We start from the raw sequence: 18,521 nt of genomic DNA, 5'->3' as shown, positions 1-18,521 counted from the left end.
TCAAACTTGGGTGTGGATTTGAGAAATTCAGACATAGGTAAGTCTTCTAAATAACTTGAAAGATGTGATAAACAAAAACGAAATACATGTGCAGTAAATGCATTAATCTATGCAACAGAAGTGAGCATAAGACAGTTGCAAAAATTGACTTTTTTCGCCCCAGATGATTTTTTGATGCCTTTTGAGTCATTTAGCATCAGTGTAAAATTTGAAATGATTTGGTTGATTCCGAACGCACAACGCGTTTGTATTTAAGAAGAAATTTTAGCACAATCATCCCGAAAATTCAAATGAGCTGGAAATGAAGTTGGTTTTTGATTTTTGGTTTTGACTTTTCTTAAGTTTTATTTTGCTAACATGACAAGCAGCTGAGAATTTTCATGAAAAAAATATAACCATTTCAAAATAAAAAAAATATCATGGCAGACTTTTTTTTTTTTTTTGTTTCGATTATAGTCGTTTTACCATCTTTATGGCATTCGCGACTTTATCAACGTTGCAGTTGGCGGATCGTTATTGAAAAACTTATCCGGTACAACTGCGTTCGATGTTTACTCTTGGGCTCAAACTCGCGGACATCGGCTCAGAAGACAACAGACTTGCCATTTGAGCTATATCACAAGCCCCAACATGGCAGACTTCGTTTTTTAGAGCTTCTAGAGTTCTCTCTGGCAATGCATATGCAGTTTTTTCAGATTTTTTATTCTCATCCTACGGTCACACAGCTTTGAAATTAGCAGCCAAAAGGACTAAAATTCAAAAAAAATAATTTTAAAAACAATTTGTATAACATCGAATATCTTTTCTGGGGTACAAGTTAGGTTTGTGCTATGTTCACATGAATTGTACTGCAAGATCCAAGGAATATTTTTCATTCAAAGTTATATTTTTTGGAACTTTCAGTACATCTCTGCCGTTTTTTTGAATGAAAAATGTTGTTTACCCATATAAAATTAAATCTCGTTGCACTAATTCAGAACTGGATGGAACACTTCAAAAAAAAATTATTGCTATTTTTGGCAGCAAAAACAGCCAAAAAATGTTATTAGAGGTGTAAAAATGTAAGAATTTCAAATTTCTATACAAATCTTGCAGCTGTCTGTTGCACATATTCCTAGCTGGAATGCAGTTCATATCGAAGAACACCATTTAAATATCATCTAAACCGAAGATACGTTGAATGGGTTTAACTATTTTATTCCAACTTTTTTCAAAATTCTCATAACTGAACTAGAAATTCGATTCTTATTGAGATGTTTTTTTTTAAATCAGAATAATTCAGAACATTTTAAAGACAAATTTAAAAAAATCAGGACAATTCAAGAGTTTTGCCAAAAATCAGGACAGTCTTTCGAAATTCAGGACTGCTGTCGGCAGGTGCTATTCGTATCCAAAGTTTGAATACAAAAATACTAAAAAAAACTTAAATACGATTTTACAACATTTAGAAAACTTTGAAGAATTTATTTCATTACAACTTTCTACTTTACTTCTAGAAATTTCTAATATTTTTACTGAACGTATGGTAAAAGCATAGTTATGTTTCATTTTTCACGCATAGGTTAGTGCAATACCTTGAAGCTTATTGTTAATCCATTTATCGAAACAGGAAAACATATATGCTGGACCGTTTATGTTTACAGTACATTTTATAAAATCATTAAATAAAAAATAAACGACCCATTTTTTTGGTTAAACGTTCATTGCATTGCATTGCACCAGGTTAATAAAATTAAACCTTATTTCAAAGCTTCATAGCTTTCTATTTTTTCAACGGAAATTATTATATAGCACATCAAAAAACATTGAAATTTTATCAGCTTATCAGCAAATGAACAATATTAAATAAGCTTTAAATTGTGTATAATAGTACCGTCTACCTAAGCGAATATTCTGCAAAAATACTATTGTATAGCTCAATTTATGATGCAACTTTCATCTCAAGAAACCAAAGTAGGCCAACAACTCCTTAAAAAGTTATTAAAGAAGAAAATGACAAAAAATCTCTTTTTTTTTGCATCGAATACAAACAATGGTGGTCAATGTGTTTTGGTGTGTTATTTTATAATTTCCGTGGAAAAATGACAGAGTTATGTAGCTTTGAAATATGGTTTTATTTTATTTTGAAAAAAATATAACCGAGGCTAACTTGACAAATAAAAATGTTTGAAATCTAAAAAAAATACATGTGTTTCAAAATCATAAAAATGAATCAAATTTTCAATTTTGGGGAGGATATAAAGACTCCCGGCACAAATTGTCAGGTAGGTAATAAAATAAACTTCCATGAGCATCTGAGAAATTGCCCAACTATTAGATATCACAAAAAAACTCTGTCTTCTAATGATTAAAAAATTTTCAAAAATTTGTAAAAATTCATGTGTTTCCAGAACGTTGATAAGAATATTATTTAAAAATTTCAGGTTCATATGAATATCCTCAATTTTCTACAACAATAAATAAAAAATAAATCCTCTTTTTTTTTATCGTGAAATCCTTCTTAACATTCGAATATATTGCAACTCTTATCTTGACATAAAAAATGGGTTGTATTTAGAATGGGTTTTATTTAAAATTGTGATCAAAAAAATTCAGAATTTTAAACCAACCATTATAACTTAAAAATTAATCATTGAATATTAATTTTACATGTCAAAAAATTAGTAGCCATGTGACAGGCGTTGAACACTTGCGCTAATCAACAGAATAAGCCAGACAAAATTGAAACTCCAACTTCATAATTATTCACTTTGATTGTAAAAAAACTTCATTATTAATTTTCTGCGAATCATAAATATTCTTCAAGAAACAAATTTAAGCTTGGCAAGGCAAAAAATTTTACATTTTTCCAAGGTGCAAAAAACTTAAGAGCTAGTTTTTATGAAATTGGGTGCCCTGATCCAAATATCCAATTTGAAAAATAATTTGAAAATATTCGGACTATTTTGATAAAACACCACAAAAAGTTTTTAAAATAAAGGTTTTTATTAAGTTATCATCTTTTCCTAAGACCGCAAGTTATTAAGACTAACGCCAAAAAAAATTTAAAAAAATTTCTATTTGTTTAGTTTTTTCCATTCTGTAAAATAAGGGAATTTTAACAAAATTTTGAAGAAATGTAATCCAAAATTGAATTTTCAAAGAATTTCAAAGAATAAATAAATACAAATTTTTCTTAAAACAATTATCAATAAAGTTCGAATTACTTGTTTTAAAATCTTTCTTAACTTTAAAAACTGTAGAATTTAACTTTTTTAAATCATTCATCATCATCATGTTTAATTTTTTTTCCTAAATTAAATAAAATTCGGAACACTCATTCATTTTTAAACTTATAAAATCTACATCACCAAAACTAGAGGCAAAAGACAAAATCTATGAGAAGATTCCAGTCCAGGATGCCAAAATCTACCAAATTAACATAGGTGCCAAAATGTTGTTTTGTAGAGTTATCAATCCAATTCTTTAAATACATTTTTGAAATACATAGTAAGAAGTTTTCATTAAAAAAAATTCTTTTAAAAAACTTATCATTTTGATTTGCATGATTTATTTGTATTTCCAAGGAAATTTACCAAAATTTTTAATACAGTATTTTGAAATTTTCCTAATCATAGTCAAACTATTTTAATTAATTGAAATAATTTAAAAATTTTGTCTATGTTTGATAATTCTGAAGTTTTGTTTATTGTAAACATGATCTTGTTTAGATTTCAAAAAAGATAAACACAGTTTCTACCCTTTGTCCTAGTCTAGACAAAAGATTTCAATTGGCAGCGTAAAAATATTCGGAGCTTGAAATAACTAAATAATCTGCACTTCAAAGTTTATAAGCACGTCAATTATTTTTATTATTTTAAATTATCTTTTTTGAATCGATTATGATTTTTTAGTTAATTTATGAAAATTTTCAAAAATGATTAGGACAATTAGAAACTTTAAACAAAATTTCAATGCTTTTGAATTGCTTTGTTGATTCAATATTTACAACAAAACTTGGAACTACATAATTTGGAATATTTTTTTAATGACCTACCGAAATCAGAGTGTATTTTTGGTATTGATATTATTACTAGCTAAATTTCATTGCGGATTTCATTGAAAAAATTTGAGGTTTGCCGGAATTATTAACCATATTAGTCAAATCGAACAAAAAACAAATTTTGTAATGTAATTTATTTTATTTATGCGTCCAAAACGAAATTATTAAGCAATTTTAAAAAAATAATCATGAATGGTTTTTTGGAAGCCTAAAATGCGATTTAAAATCTGCTAATAAAATATGATGATAATCTTCTTCCATCTTTTTTCTTCATTTTTGTTGAGTAATTCCTGAGATCTTATCAAATTTGCTCAGATTTTTGGTTGACAATTTTGAAATCAAATGCCTGAATTTTGCCAGGTTTTCAGATAAAATAGCCCGGATTTGTCCGGTCCGGATATGTGCTGAAAAAATTCTGGCAATTTTATTCATGATAGATGCCTATATATAGTGAGATAGTGAGCGTTGAATTGTGTAAATTTTAATTTCAACAACTTGGGATTTGAAAATAAAAATACCTCAGAAACAGTAAATAATTTATATGGACGACCCATTTTATGAGGATTTGTTTTAAAATCGAACCAATTATTTAAACTTTTAAAGCTTCTAATGAGCTTCTGAATAATCTGAATCGAAGCATTTTTAGCCCCGAGACGATGTAAAAACGTCTTGAGATTAAATAAACAAACAAAATTGTTTTCGACTTCCATCTGTACCGTTGAGCCGTCAACACGTACGCCGGAGCATCGTATCGTTGCTGTGTACCTGCAGGAACATTTTACATTATTCATTTTTTCCTTACCTGTATTTCAATCAGCCCTTTTCAGTGCTAAAATTATTTTCATTTTCTTTTATTCATATTTTCTCTTTTCTTTCCAGCATGGGGAAGTCTTCGGCCGGCTCAAGGGCCGGAAGAAAACGGATTGCTGAACCTAATCCAGGGCCATCTGCCAAAAAAGTTGAAATTTCCAATTCATTCGATGTCCTTCATAACATCGGTGATGAGGAAATATTCATATTTAATTCTGATAAGAGTACTAAGAAACCTTCTTCTTCTTCTTATAATCTTAAAAACGAAAAGATTCCACCAATAACGGTCACGATTCCTGACTTCAATGCCTTTCGAAAAAAAATCGTCACTTCCGTCAAGGATGTGAAGATTTCTTTTCAGATCGGTCGAAGGGGAACTGCTCGTATTTTGACGGAATCTTTTAATGATTTTCAAAAAATTTTAAATTATTTAAATAATAAAAAACACCAATTTTTTACGTACGACACTAGAGGTGATCGTCCTTTTAAAGTTGTACTTCGTGGTCTCACCGGCGATCAGACACCGGATGAGATCACAAATGAATTAAATTCTTTGTTAGGTTTTTCTCCAATTCAAGTAATTCAAATGAGGAAAAGAACCAACACGAATAATACCAGTAGTGTTGGTTTTGCTCCTGAACTTTATTTGATCCATTTTAAAAAGGATCAGGTTAATAATTTGAAAATTTTGGAAAAGGCTCGTCTTATGTTTCATTGTCGAGTAAAATTTGAACCTTTTCGTAAATCCCATACCAATTTTTTACAAAATATTACGCAATGTCGTCGTTGTCAAGCTTTTTGTCATGGCACTAAAAATTGTAGAATGAATGCCAGATGCATGTTTTGCGGCTCATTCGATCATGAAAAATCTAAATGCCTTTTTGGTGGTGATAAGCCAAAAACAGAATTTTTTAAGTGTGCGAAATGCGCAGGTAATCATTCCTCGAATTCTCTAGATTGTCCCGTTAGGGCAAAAATTGTTGCTTCTAGGAAAAACCCCAAAGTTTCCAGAAAAGTTTCTTCTCCTCCTTCCTCTTTTTCGTCTACACACGTCAGACCGGCAAACAACCTGCCTGTTCGCAGTCAGCCTCGGCCTACATTGGAATCACGGCTGGGTAATACCCGAAGTGATTTTAATGTTACCTGGGCTGATTCTGCGCCACAGACTCGTTGTTTATCGTTCTCAGAGGTGGTTGAAAATGGGTTGCCCTCTTCAGGTTTAACTAATAAAAATGGGAAAAAACCAAGTCTCAACGTTCAAGGCTTGGGAAAATCCCCGAAATTAAATACTTTTTCTTCTCCTTCCTCTTCTGATTCTAACAATTTTGTTGATTTGGGTGAGATTACTGAGGAAAAATTAAAATTTTTGCATCAAAATTTAATGGAAATGATGCAACTTATGTTGAAAGCAAATTCAATGTTTGAAGCTTTCCAAACTTCTTTCAATTATGCTAACAAAATTATTATGACTTTACGATTCCCTCATGGATCCAAATAGATGTTTAAATATTATGAATTGGAACGCTAGCTCTTTGCTGGCTAACCAAGACGAGTTCTTTTTATTTTTGAAAACTCAAAACATACATATTGCTGCCATCACTGAAACTTTTTTAAAGCCAGACAATAACTTGAAAAGCAATGCTTTCTTTTAAATTTTACGAAATGATCGACTTGATCGACAAGGTGGGGGTGTAGCTATTGTCATCAATAGTCGTCTGAAATTTAGACTTCTTCCTTCTTTCAATACAAAAGTCTTAGAAACAATTGGAATTGAATTAGAAACTTCTATGGGGAAAATTATAATTGTTGCCGCATATTTGCCTTTTCAATGTAGCGGTGAACAGACAAATTTTTTTAAGGGAGGTTTACAAAAACTCACCAGAAATAAATCTAAATTTTTTATTATTGGTGACTTTAATGCAAAACACCGATCTTCGAATAATATTTCATCAAATTCAAATGGGAATATTTTGTTTAATGACTGCTCTGCAGGTTATTATACTGTTGAATATCCTAATGGGCATACTTGTTTTTCTTCAATTAGAAATCCCTCCACAATTGATTTGGTTCTAACGGATTTAGGCGAGCATTGTAGTCAATTAGTTACTCATGCGGACCTCGATTCAGACCACCTTCCAGTAACATTTTCTTTATCCCAAAGTCCCATTGAAAACCCTTTAAAATCAACTTTTAATTTTCAAAAAGCTGACTGGGAGGGATATAGGAATTTTATTGAACGTAATTTGAATGTAAACGTTCCTCTGAATTCAATTGAAGATATTGATTTGGCTGTAGAAAATTTGACAACTTCAATAGTCAATGCTAGAGCCGCTTCAATACCTAAAGTTAAACATAAATTTAATCAACCTTTAATTGATGATGATCTTCAGTTTTTGATACGACTGAAAAACATTCGTCGACGCCAATTTCAACGAACTAGGGATCCTTATTTGAAATTTATTTATTGCGACCTTCAAAAAGAGATCAAACGTCGTTTAAATTTCATTCGTAATGAAAATTTTGCTAAAGCAGTAGAGAACATAAAACCCTGCTCAAAGCCATTTTGGAAATTAACTAAAATTCTAAAAAAGCCCCAGAAGCCAATTCCTTTTTTGAAAGATGGGGATGAACTTCTTTTAACTAATTCAGAAAAAGCTAAAAAATTAGCCCAACAATTTGAGTCTGCTCATGATTTTAATTTAAACGTTGTAAGTCCAATTGATGCTCAAATTTCCCTAGAATTTGATGATATTCTTTCTAAGCCAATTGTGTTTGAAAGTTCTTGTGAGACAAATATTGATGAACTTAAATTGATTTTCAAAAAATTTAAAAATATGAAAGCCCCGGGGGAAGATGGGATTTTCTATATTCTTATTAAAAAGTTGCCTGAAAGCACTTTAAATTTTTTAGTTAAAATCTTCAAAAAATGTTTTCACTTGGCTTATTTTCCCAATAAATGGAAAAATGCCAAAGTAACTCCAATTTTGAAACCTGGAAAAAGTGCTTCAGAGCCTTCAAGTTATCGGCCAATTAGTTTGCTTCCTTCTCTAAGTAAACTATTTGAGAGAGTTATTTTGAATAGAATGATGATTCACATTAATCAGAATTCTATTTTCCCTGATGAACAATTTGGTTTTCGTCATGGACATTCTACTACACATCAACTTTTGAGTGTAACTAATATGATTAACGCTAGCAAATCTGAGGGTTATTCAACTGGTGTTGCTCTTCTTGATATTGAAAAAGCTTTTGACAGTGTTTGGCACAAAGGTTTAGTAGCTAAATTAGCTCGATTTGATTTTCCTGTACATCTCACCAAAATTATTCAAAATTATTTGGGCTTGTGATATAGCTCAGTTGGCAAGTCTGTTGTCTCCTGAGCCGATGTCTGCGAGTTCGAGCCCAAGAGTAAATATCGAACACAGTTGTACCGGATAAGTTTTTCATTAACGATCCGCCAACTGTAACGTTGATAAAGTCGCGAATGCCATAAAGATGGTAAAACGACTATAATCGAAAAAAAAAAAAATTATTTGACTAGCCGAACTTTGCAAGTAAGCTATCAAAATTCATGCTCTGAAAGGACACCCATTAGAGCTGGTGTCCCTCAGGGTAGTATACTTGGGCCTATTTTATACAATATTTTTACTTCTGATCTTCCTGGTGTCCCAGAAGGAAAAGGTAGAAGATTATTTGCTGACGATACTTTGCTTTCAGCCAAAGGTCGAAATTTACGGGTGGTACGCAGTAGATTGCAACAAAATTTAAATTCCTTTTTGAATTACTTGAAAATGTGGAAAATTTCTCCTAACGCTTCCAAAACTCAACTTATTTTATTTCCCCATAAGCCAAGAGCAAATTTTTTAAAACCTAATGAAAATCATTCCATAACTTTTAATGGGGTTTCTTTAGAATGGTCTGATCACGTGAAGTATTTGGGACTCACACTTGATCGGAATCTTTCTTTTAAGAATCACATTGAAGATATTCAATCTAAATGTAATAAATACACTAAATCTCTTTATTCTCTCATCAACAGGAAATCCCGACTTTGCCTGAAGAATAAGATGCTTATTTACAAGCAAGTCTTCCGACCAGCGATAATGTATGCAGTTCCGATTTGGTCTAGCTGCTGCGCGACGAGGAAGAAAGCCATCCAGAGGATTCAGAACAAGGTTCTGAAAATGATTTTGCGGCTTCCACCTTGGCACAGCACCGAAGATCTTCATCGGATTGCAGGCATTGAATCTATCGAAGAGATGGCCAACAAAATCATCTCCAACTTCAGAGGCAAATCGATGCAGTCTTCCATCGCAGAGATTCGCTCTCTCTACAATTAGTTTAATTTTAGGATAGCTTTAGTTTTTAGTTTAAAATATTTTTTTTTTCACTACAGGATGTTCTCCTTTATAAAAATGCTTGATTGTGCTCAGCAAATTTAAGTCGAATAAATAAATTTTAGTGATTATTTAACTATAGGGCTCTGAAAGTTCATTATTGAACTGAACACCTAATTTAATGTATTAATGTAATATAAATGTAATGATGAATTGGTACTAATGAAGATATATTAAAAAAAAAAAAACAAACAAAATTGTTTTTAAGAAAGATACTGTTTTGTTTGTTGTTCCTTAAAATATTAACGATCGAATAATGCCTCATTCACTGAAACGTGTTCGTTTGCAACTTTTTTTTAATATCTCGGTAACGCTCATAAACCGGGAAGCGAAAATGAAAAATTCAAAAGCTATGGAGTGGTACCTACGTCTTGTCGAATATGTATGTAGGTATGTACGTTTGTTCAGCTTCGAAGTTACAGATAAAGAAAAATCCCTCAAGACTTTCTGCTGCTGATGGAAATGGAACAGCCTTTCGAAAATAACATTTACTTCCACTTTTTTGTGACAAACGAAACATGAGCCGGTCAACTTTCTCGAGCTGGTTGGGCGAAAAACTCGGGCAACAAAATGAGGGAGTTTTCAGTTTTTCCTCGCCCCATATAATTTCACGACCGGATTAAAAATTGAATACTGTCACACCCGAAATGTTTGACTTGGCAAATCGAAATGGAGCGTTTAAAATAATTTCAAACATTGAAAAGATATCAACGGATAACTTCCCATCGTTTATTTTTTCAGTGAATGAATAAGGAACATGAAAAAAAAATTGAGAACAAAACAACTGTTCAGTTTATTTAAGTGAAGTTTCAAAATTGTTTAACAGATAAATAACTGAAAAAGGCTTATTGTAATTTACTTACCATCTACCAAGCTTTCGTCAAAAGAATTCAAAAAGATCAGAAAAGAAGATCATTCCTGCAATGGAAAAAAGATTAAAAACAATTTTATTAGTACCTATTTAATTAAATTTGCAAATATTAGTTAAAGTACTAAGCAAACTTAAACAAAAATTAAAACCTCACCCTCACCATCTTTATTTGAAAAACTGCTGACAGACAGTTGGTTGGGAGAATTATAATCCCAAAACAGACAAATAGTTTTTTTTTCGCATGAGCAGGCCCTACAAACATATACGTATAGTAACATTGGTTGCAGATAAGGAATGATGAATGGGTGCATCTGCTGGAAAATTTTGCCTGTGCAGAAAAATGCAGCCCAGAAATGCGGTTGGAGCAAAGTTGCACCATAGAATACAAAGTAGAACAGTCAGTCAGCCTCCTCCAGACAAGCCATACGTCATTTTTATGGCCGCTCCCTGTTGGGAATGCGATGAAGTCGGCAGAATATTTGGATGTACGTACAGCAAGCAAAAATTTTATCATCTCTGAGGATTTTGGCAGCTTCATATCTCAACATTCTCAGCTTTTCAATGGAAAGTATCAAAAGTTATTCCAATTCCAAAAAAATCCAAATCACATGACTTATCAAACTTGAGACCAATAAGCATTTTAAGTATAGTTTCAAAAATTTTTGAAAAAATTGTCAAATGCCAAATAACAGAATATTTGAACCAAAATAACATTTTATATGAATTTCAATCGGGTTTTCGTTCTTCTCACAGTACTGAAACTGCGTTGATGAAGGTTCACAACGATATTGCCTATGCCTTAGATAGAAAAGGAATTGCTGTACTTCTTATGATAGACTTTGCCAAAGCTTTCGATCGTGTATCACATGCTAAATTCATAAACAAGTTAATATCTAAATACAATTTTTCAAGTTCAGCAGTTAATTTGGTGCGTTCATATCTACTGGGTCGCCAACAAACTGTTTTATTTGATGGCTGCTATTCTGATTTTGCTCCAATCGAATCAGGAGTTCCTCAGGGATCCATTCTAGGACCTTTGTTCTTTTCGCTTTTCATTAACGATCTTCCTGCTGTTTTACAGTACTGTTCGGTGCATCTTTTCGCAGATGATGTTCAAATATATCGCTGTGAAAAACACACCTCAAACATAAGTGACTTTTTTAACAAAATAAATCATGATCTTACTCAGCTTGTCGAATGGTCAAACGCCAACTTTTTACCAATCAATCCTTCAAAAACAAAAGCTTTGTTTTTTGGAAGACAACAATCCTCCTATTCTTATCCTCAACTTTTAATGAATGATACTGCTATAAATTTTGTCGACTACGCTGAAAACCTTGGTGTTATTTTCGACCGCGATCTTTCATGGAATCGTCAGATTAATGCTCAATGCTGCAAGATTTATGGCTCGATTAAAAGACTTAATTTAACAACAAGCCATCTAGATGTTGCTACAAAAATAAGATTGTTTAAGGCCTACGTTTTTCCTTTGTTCATTTATTGCGATTTCATTTACTCGAACGCATCGGAGAGATCGGTTCACAAGTTACGAGTTGCCTTGAACTCATGTGTGCGATATGTCTTCAACTTATCTCGTTTTTCTAGAGTTTCCCACTTACATAAATATCTTATTGGATGTTCTTTTGATAATTTCTATAAGTACCGATCATGCATGATAATGCATAGAATTCTCAACTCTGGAAAGCCACACTATCTGAAATCCTTGCTCATTCCGCTTAGAAATTCACGCACTAGAAATATCTTAATTCCATCACATAGTTCATCATATTATGGTAGATCATATTTCGTTCGGGGTATTGTTAATTGGAACAATCTTCCAACTAACTTAAAACTTCTTCAGAGGAAATCAGAGTTTAAGAGAGGGCTACTAGAGGAACACATGGAGTAAAACGACACAGATAGAGTTAGAAGCAAATAAGGAACGATTAGTGTTTAAGTAATTCACATCAGGAAGACAACCACATTGTAACAATTTAAAAGATACTGTAATTTTGTCTGTGCTGTAATCTTACGTTACATAAATAAAAACATAATAATAATAATAATAACATTTGGAATACCCTTCTTTTTTAAGAAAATACGTATTTTCTCAAATAAATGATCATGGGCAAAACAGAAATCTTCTCATCATCTTTACTGAAACATTAAAAAAACCAACTAGATTTTCAAGTGACGAAAATATTTTAATTTTTGAGCACTGGAAAATGAGCTCTCGTTAAATCATCTTAATCCAAAAGATACGAACTGCAACTTGACGTTAACAGTGTTCCTCAATTTTCACCATCATTAAATTTTGGATTATTCACTATAATCAATTTTAAAACGCGATTTTACTTTAACTTGTTGACTCGGGGCGAACTGAGCACCATTGATCAGAGCATAAGCGTTATCTCCCGTAGAATCTAGCAGTGAATTCAACTTGATGAAGTCAACTCAATAATAGAGCTTAAACTTGACTAGATTACATCTATGTGTATGGTGTCGGAGAGATAATCAGACGTCCGAGTTCGTACAGGCAGTTGTTTTTTATTTACCATTCATGACATAAATTTTTCTGTAATTGCCTGTTTGATGGATCTACGACTCACCGTTTAGTGCAAAACGCATCGATCATGAATGGTAAATGAAACATAAAGTCGCTGCGATCAGGAATCGAACTCGTGTCACCTGATTATCTCTGCGACACCTTACCAATTGGCCAAATCGTCAGATGAAACCAGTTAATCTGTAGCTCTGAAACATAATTGACTTCATTGAGTTGAATTCGCTGCTAGATTCTACGGATAAAAAACGCTCATCGTGTCCCGATTAATGGTGCTTATATTGCCCCAGTGGGGGTTCTCATTATGCCCCTACAATGATTGTTTTCCAACTTTCGGAAAAAAAATTTAGAAGTGCGTTTTTGAACGTTTTTATCTACTTTTTCAAGTTTCAGCCAGTTAGGAAGTAGATTTTATTAGGGCTGTCCCAACGATAGATGCAAAACACGGTTTTCGACCACGCTAAAACATTTCGGCTGGCATCGGTGGCGTTAATTGCTGTTTTAGCACAGTTATCGATTTCAAAATTCCCAACAGTTATACGCCTTTGTTCCAAATTCATGCAAATTTGGAACAGTATTTCAAAATATACGACAGACCGATTTAGTTCACGGTGAGAAAATTTTAGCCAACAATGATTTCTTTCACACACGTCTGGGTAATATTGGGTGTGATAATAATTTCTTTTTGAGATATTATTTGAATGTTTTTTTTCGCTTCAACCACCCTATACGTAACATAAATTGAGAATAGATGTTAATAAAAACCATATCAAGTATAAATAATAGATGTCACATTATTCTCGATTTAATATCATTGAATAAAAAGCTTTTCATTTGGGCTCGACGAATTAGTGAATCCAGTCAGCGTTCTAAAATTTGAAAAAATAAACGAAAAGAAATTTATAATACTTTTTCGATGAGGTAAAATAAATGTTTATTGTTTGTTCTATAATTTTTGTTTTATTTGAGATATTGAGAGATTTGTAGTTTCGGAGTTTTCGTCAATATCAGCATATTTTTTTTGTATCCATACATAAATTACAGATAGTGAAAAACGTTTTTGTCAAACAAAAATGTCGACAAATCAACGGAAAAATTCCTTTGACTTTGGGATAAACATTTCTCGTTTCCTTTATCAATGTCAGCAATAACTTGAAAAATAAAATTGCTTTTTCATTTCATTTTAACAAACCTTATTCCATTGATTCAAAGCAATTTGTTTGAATTAATTGAAGAATTGTTTCAATTGCCCTTTTTTCCTCGTTGTGTAGTCATTTTTGCTTTTAAATTAATGAAATCCTGGTAGAATAGTTGAAATCATTGTTCTGTCAAAAAAAATATTCGTAGAATTAATTTTAAGACAATCAACCGTAAAACTCAAAACTTATGCAATTTTTCCAATAAAATGGGTTTTTTCTTCTCAATTATTGAGTGTCTGCAATGAAAGTGTTACCGTTTTAAATTTGCTCATACACCGGTGGGGAGTGGGTGTTTTAGCCGATTCTTAAATTTCAAATTGTACTAATACTGGTATACTTAAAACCAATATTTACGCCTGAAACGTTGCAGGTGCTCTTAGTGTCTAAACATGAAACAATGATGTAATTCACATATTATAGCTGTTTTCTATAGTTAAATAAGCGCCCTTCTTAAGGTGGCCATTATGCCCTTATCTCTCCTAACAGTGAAAACACGGATTATTTTTAAGTTAATGGTTTGCGAAAATTGAATGGGGTTGTATGACATTTTGCAGTTAAACATGCCATGAGTTAATTTCTATCCACTTGAAGCTGTTTTTGAATTTCAAGGGTTAACATTTGAAAAATAGGTATAAATAATATTCAAGTAATTAATGCACTTTTTGGCAGAACTGTTACAAACATATCAAAAAGTTTAAATCAATAATCTTCTTTCTTGAAGACAGTGACTTATTTTGCCTTTTGAGAAGATTCCTGTAAGTTCTCTTTATTCTGTTCTTTAAAATACGACAATTTTTGAAAGATTTTAAAAAATTTTTTGACCAAAATAAACCTTAGATATTTGTATCAATAATTGATTTTACAATTAAGCTATAAATTTCTTAACTCTCAACGCCAAATCACCAAAACTAGAAGTGAAAGACAAAATTTTCCAAAAAATTCAAATTCAGGACGCAAAAATCTTAGAAAATCATTTTTACAGTGCAAGTATATGAAATGCTGTTCCCATGAGTGATCAATATGACAAGAATCGTTTTTGCAGAGGTCCTCCTGAAAAAATGCGTATCCCAGGAATTTTTGTTAAGTTTAATAAGTATTTAAACTACCAAAATCTTTATCTTTGCATAACTCAATATTTAAATCTAAACTTAGCTGAGCTGTGCAAATCTATTAAAATACCAATCCGAAAACTATCCATAATCATCCTCTTTTATAGCTAGATGATTCTTATCAGTGTCATGTTAAGAAATTTCATCGGAATTCACATTTTTTTCTATTCTATCAAATCAAATAGCAATTAGCGATTTGAATTAGAGATTGCTAACTTTTTCACAACATCCAGAGGTTTTAATTAGGGATCCGGTCACTGAAGATTTGTTACTTAGAGATAAAGAGCTTTCAAAGTTTCAATTTTAAGTCAGTTTTTGTTTTGGTTCTGATGCAGGAATTTGCAACAGGAGGTGATACAATAATTATCTTCTCTGAATTCTTACGCTGTTCCGTATACAATATAACATTTTAGAACCAAAACGCAAATCTCATTTTATGAACTAAATTTGGCGCATTTTTTGGTTTCTTAACGGTTATCCCTCCGAGAATTAACAGAAAGTTAAAATTCTAAAAAAATTAAGAAAAGGAGGTTTGTTTATTAAAATGTTTCAACATGTTTATAAACCCCTTTTTTATCACATTTTTCTGGATCTACCCACTTTAAAATTCTGGGGCAGCGCTTCTGCTTGAAACATAAATCCCATCGAATGTCCAAATGTGGCTGCTTTTAAAGAATTCGAATGTGCCAAATTGATTGTCCGAAAGTTTCTTGTGTTATTTTAATTTGTGTTACTTGTACAACAACACTATTCAGGGACAAAAGAATTCAATATAGGAAAATTCTTCGATAAACATTCTAAAGGAAGAGGCTGAACTATTCTAAATTTTCACTTAATGATATTTTCGAGGAATAAAATTAACTTCGGATATCTTTTAAGTTTGAATCCATCTATTCTTATAATTCTATTTTCAGATGGAGTAACAAACGAAATGATTGGATTTTCATTATTTGATACTAAAAACATCTAATTTCTTAGCAACTAATTTCCTAAATAAGTACCCAAATGTTTGCTTTGCTTCCTCCTTTTTGGACTTTTATCAGACAACTTTTCAAGTTTCCAGACATCCAGACTTTAGACATTTCTTCCAGGCGATTCCAGACTTTCAGGTTTGGACAAACCCAAACAAAACTTTCAAAATTGAAAATTGTCATGGTGTAATATGGCAGTAAATGATAAGAAGTATAGTTAAAAATGTTTGAAAGATAGAAGAAAATCCTGCGTAGAAACGTGTGAAACTGACAACTAAGCAGAACACTAAAAACACTGTAAGCACTGATAGTGCCAGCAATATTTGATTTTTATACGGTTAGTGACTTTCTGCAACATTGAATCTGGCGACCAAAAGAAAAAAAAAAGTTCGAAGTTTGCTATCCAAACTTTTCCAGACATTTTTTTCAAAATCATCCAAACTTTTTTGAAATCAGTTGGCAACTCTGGTCATAGCCTTCAAATCGTTGCCAGCGATAATATTTTCCAGTTCTCTCATTGGTCCATATTACTCAATTTTCATCAGATTTTTAGCCACATGGATGCACTGCTGCTTGCAGAGTGAACATGACGTTGATTTTCTCACTTGAGGTCGCGTGGGAGCAAAATCATTTCAAAATTTACAAACATGACGGACTTCCTATCATATCCGACTTAAGACGACATAATATACGATCTTTTAACCATGCAGTTGGAATTACGATTCACAACACCATTGTAAACGACTTAACCCTTCGTTTCATAAAGTAACAAATTTGCAACAATTAATTAAAGCTGTTGTAAATTATGCAGAAATTCAAATAGTCAACTTTTTTCTTCATGGAAATCATATTTTTAACTTCAAGATACGGTTCAATTAAAAAAAATTACTTTCCGAGTATATATGTACAAACTAGACCAACTCCAATCTGAAAAATATGAAATGTTAAAAAGGCTTATTTTTCAGAATTTTGACCTAGTCCAATTCGCACAGAGGAAAAAAAATTTGACTGGAAAAAATATTTTCGCATTTTCAGTAATGCAATTAACACAATTGAATAGAATTTGAAGATTTTTTTAAAATTTTTGTCTGATATTTTGGCCTTTTATTAATTGTTGCAAATTTGCAACACCATGCAACGGTAGCACCTTTAGTTACGTATATGGGCTACAAAGTCTGTTTTCGAAAGTTTGATCGTTTAAACAGTGTATATGTTTTCCGATAAAAGTAATACTGTTTTAATTTTATATTATCATGTTAGCGAGACATTTTTAAAAATAATGCAGATCCATCATCCTCTAACTGAACAAAATGGCTACCAACTGTAGGAGTATGGGAAAAACAGTAAAAAATCCTTTTGACTTGATCATCAACCATTCGTATCATAAATTTAAAAAAAAAATTGCATTAATTACGAAACCTCGTTAGAAATCTTGCATAAAAGTTGAAAAATTGTATTTCTAAAGGGTCACATATGTACATATGTATGTTGGTTATCCACCATGGGTGCACGGATTCACCGCAGTTTCTGCCTAAGTATGTTTTCAAATGTATGCTCAGATTATTAAGTTCGATAATATATTTCCAAAGGGTCACATTTTGTACAAATTTGTGACTTTTGAGTAGTTGAAGTATTTGTAGTAATAGTTTGAATCTATAATTTTTCAAACACAACGAGCGCTGTGTTTCTATGATTTTAAATATTATATTGTAATCCCCGGGAAAGATTTTCTGGGTTCGAAATAATTATTTTCGCATTTTTTAAGTAAATTTATTATTAACATACTTTTTTCCATACTACAGTAGTGTTCCGATTTTGTCAGCTCCCGATTTTGTCTACCCCCGATTTTGTCTATCCCCGATTTTGTCAGCATTTTATCCCGATTTTGTCAGCCTTTAAATTAAGTTGAAATTTTCTGCTTTTGAACTGAAATTCCCAGTCATTTAACACTGTATGTTTTTTTGGGGGTTGTCCTGACCCACGTAGAGGACCACCCATTAACCACTTGGTATTTTAAGGGTTGGTATTTTAAGGGTTGGGGTGATTGAAGGTTCATAAGTGATTTCATTGTTGACGAATGGAAGGGGGTTGAAACTTGACCACATTTTGATCACATGGTTTATGGATAGCCCTTGGGGATCATCCATAAATCACGTAGACTTCAAGGTGGAGAAGGGGGGGGGGGGGTTGCCAAAGTCAACACTCCATACATATTTTCGAAATTTTATATGGACAAAAGTATACGAGGGGGGAAGAAGGGGAGGGGGTCCGAAATGACCAAAAATGAGTCTACGTGGTTTATGAATAGTCCCTTAGGGAACTATCCACAAACCACGTGGATTTGTCGTTTTTCATGAAACTTTTTTTTTCTTTTTTAATTCAGAAAAAAAGGATGGTTCAAAATAAAACATTTATTTTTGTAAATTCATAAAAAAGTACCATTACATACTTCAAATTAAAACGCTCCGTTGCTTGTGGATTAACATCAATTTCCCAGAGATTTTACCATAGCTACCTGACGAATACGACGCAGACACATGATGTCATCAATCGAAAGGG

At 32.1% G+C, this 18,521-nt stretch overlaps 1 protein-coding gene across 3 annotated transcripts in view; it reads right to left on the bottom strand.

The window, feature by feature from the left end:
- LOC129743869 (protein Fe65 homolog) overlaps positions 1-18,521 on the bottom strand; it is a 383,733-nt gene that overhangs the window by 209,703 nt on the left and 155,509 nt on the right. For all 3 annotated transcript variants that reach the window (XM_055736090.1, XM_055736092.1, XM_055736091.1), the window contains exon 3: positions 10,113-10,167. The gene's annotated coding sequence lies outside the window, so the exon portion shown is untranslated. The remainder of the gene's footprint in view (positions 1-10,112; positions 10,168-18,521) is intronic.

This window comes from Uranotaenia lowii, chromosome 2 (genome assembly GCF_029784155.1).
Source record: "Uranotaenia lowii strain MFRU-FL chromosome 2, ASM2978415v1, whole genome shotgun sequence".
In the NCBI taxonomy this organism is placed as follows: Eukaryota; Metazoa; Arthropoda; class Insecta; order Diptera; family Culicidae; genus Uranotaenia; species Uranotaenia lowii.
The sequence above is the reverse complement of the archived record's forward strand: the minus strand, read 5'-3'. Positions and strand labels throughout refer to the sequence as shown.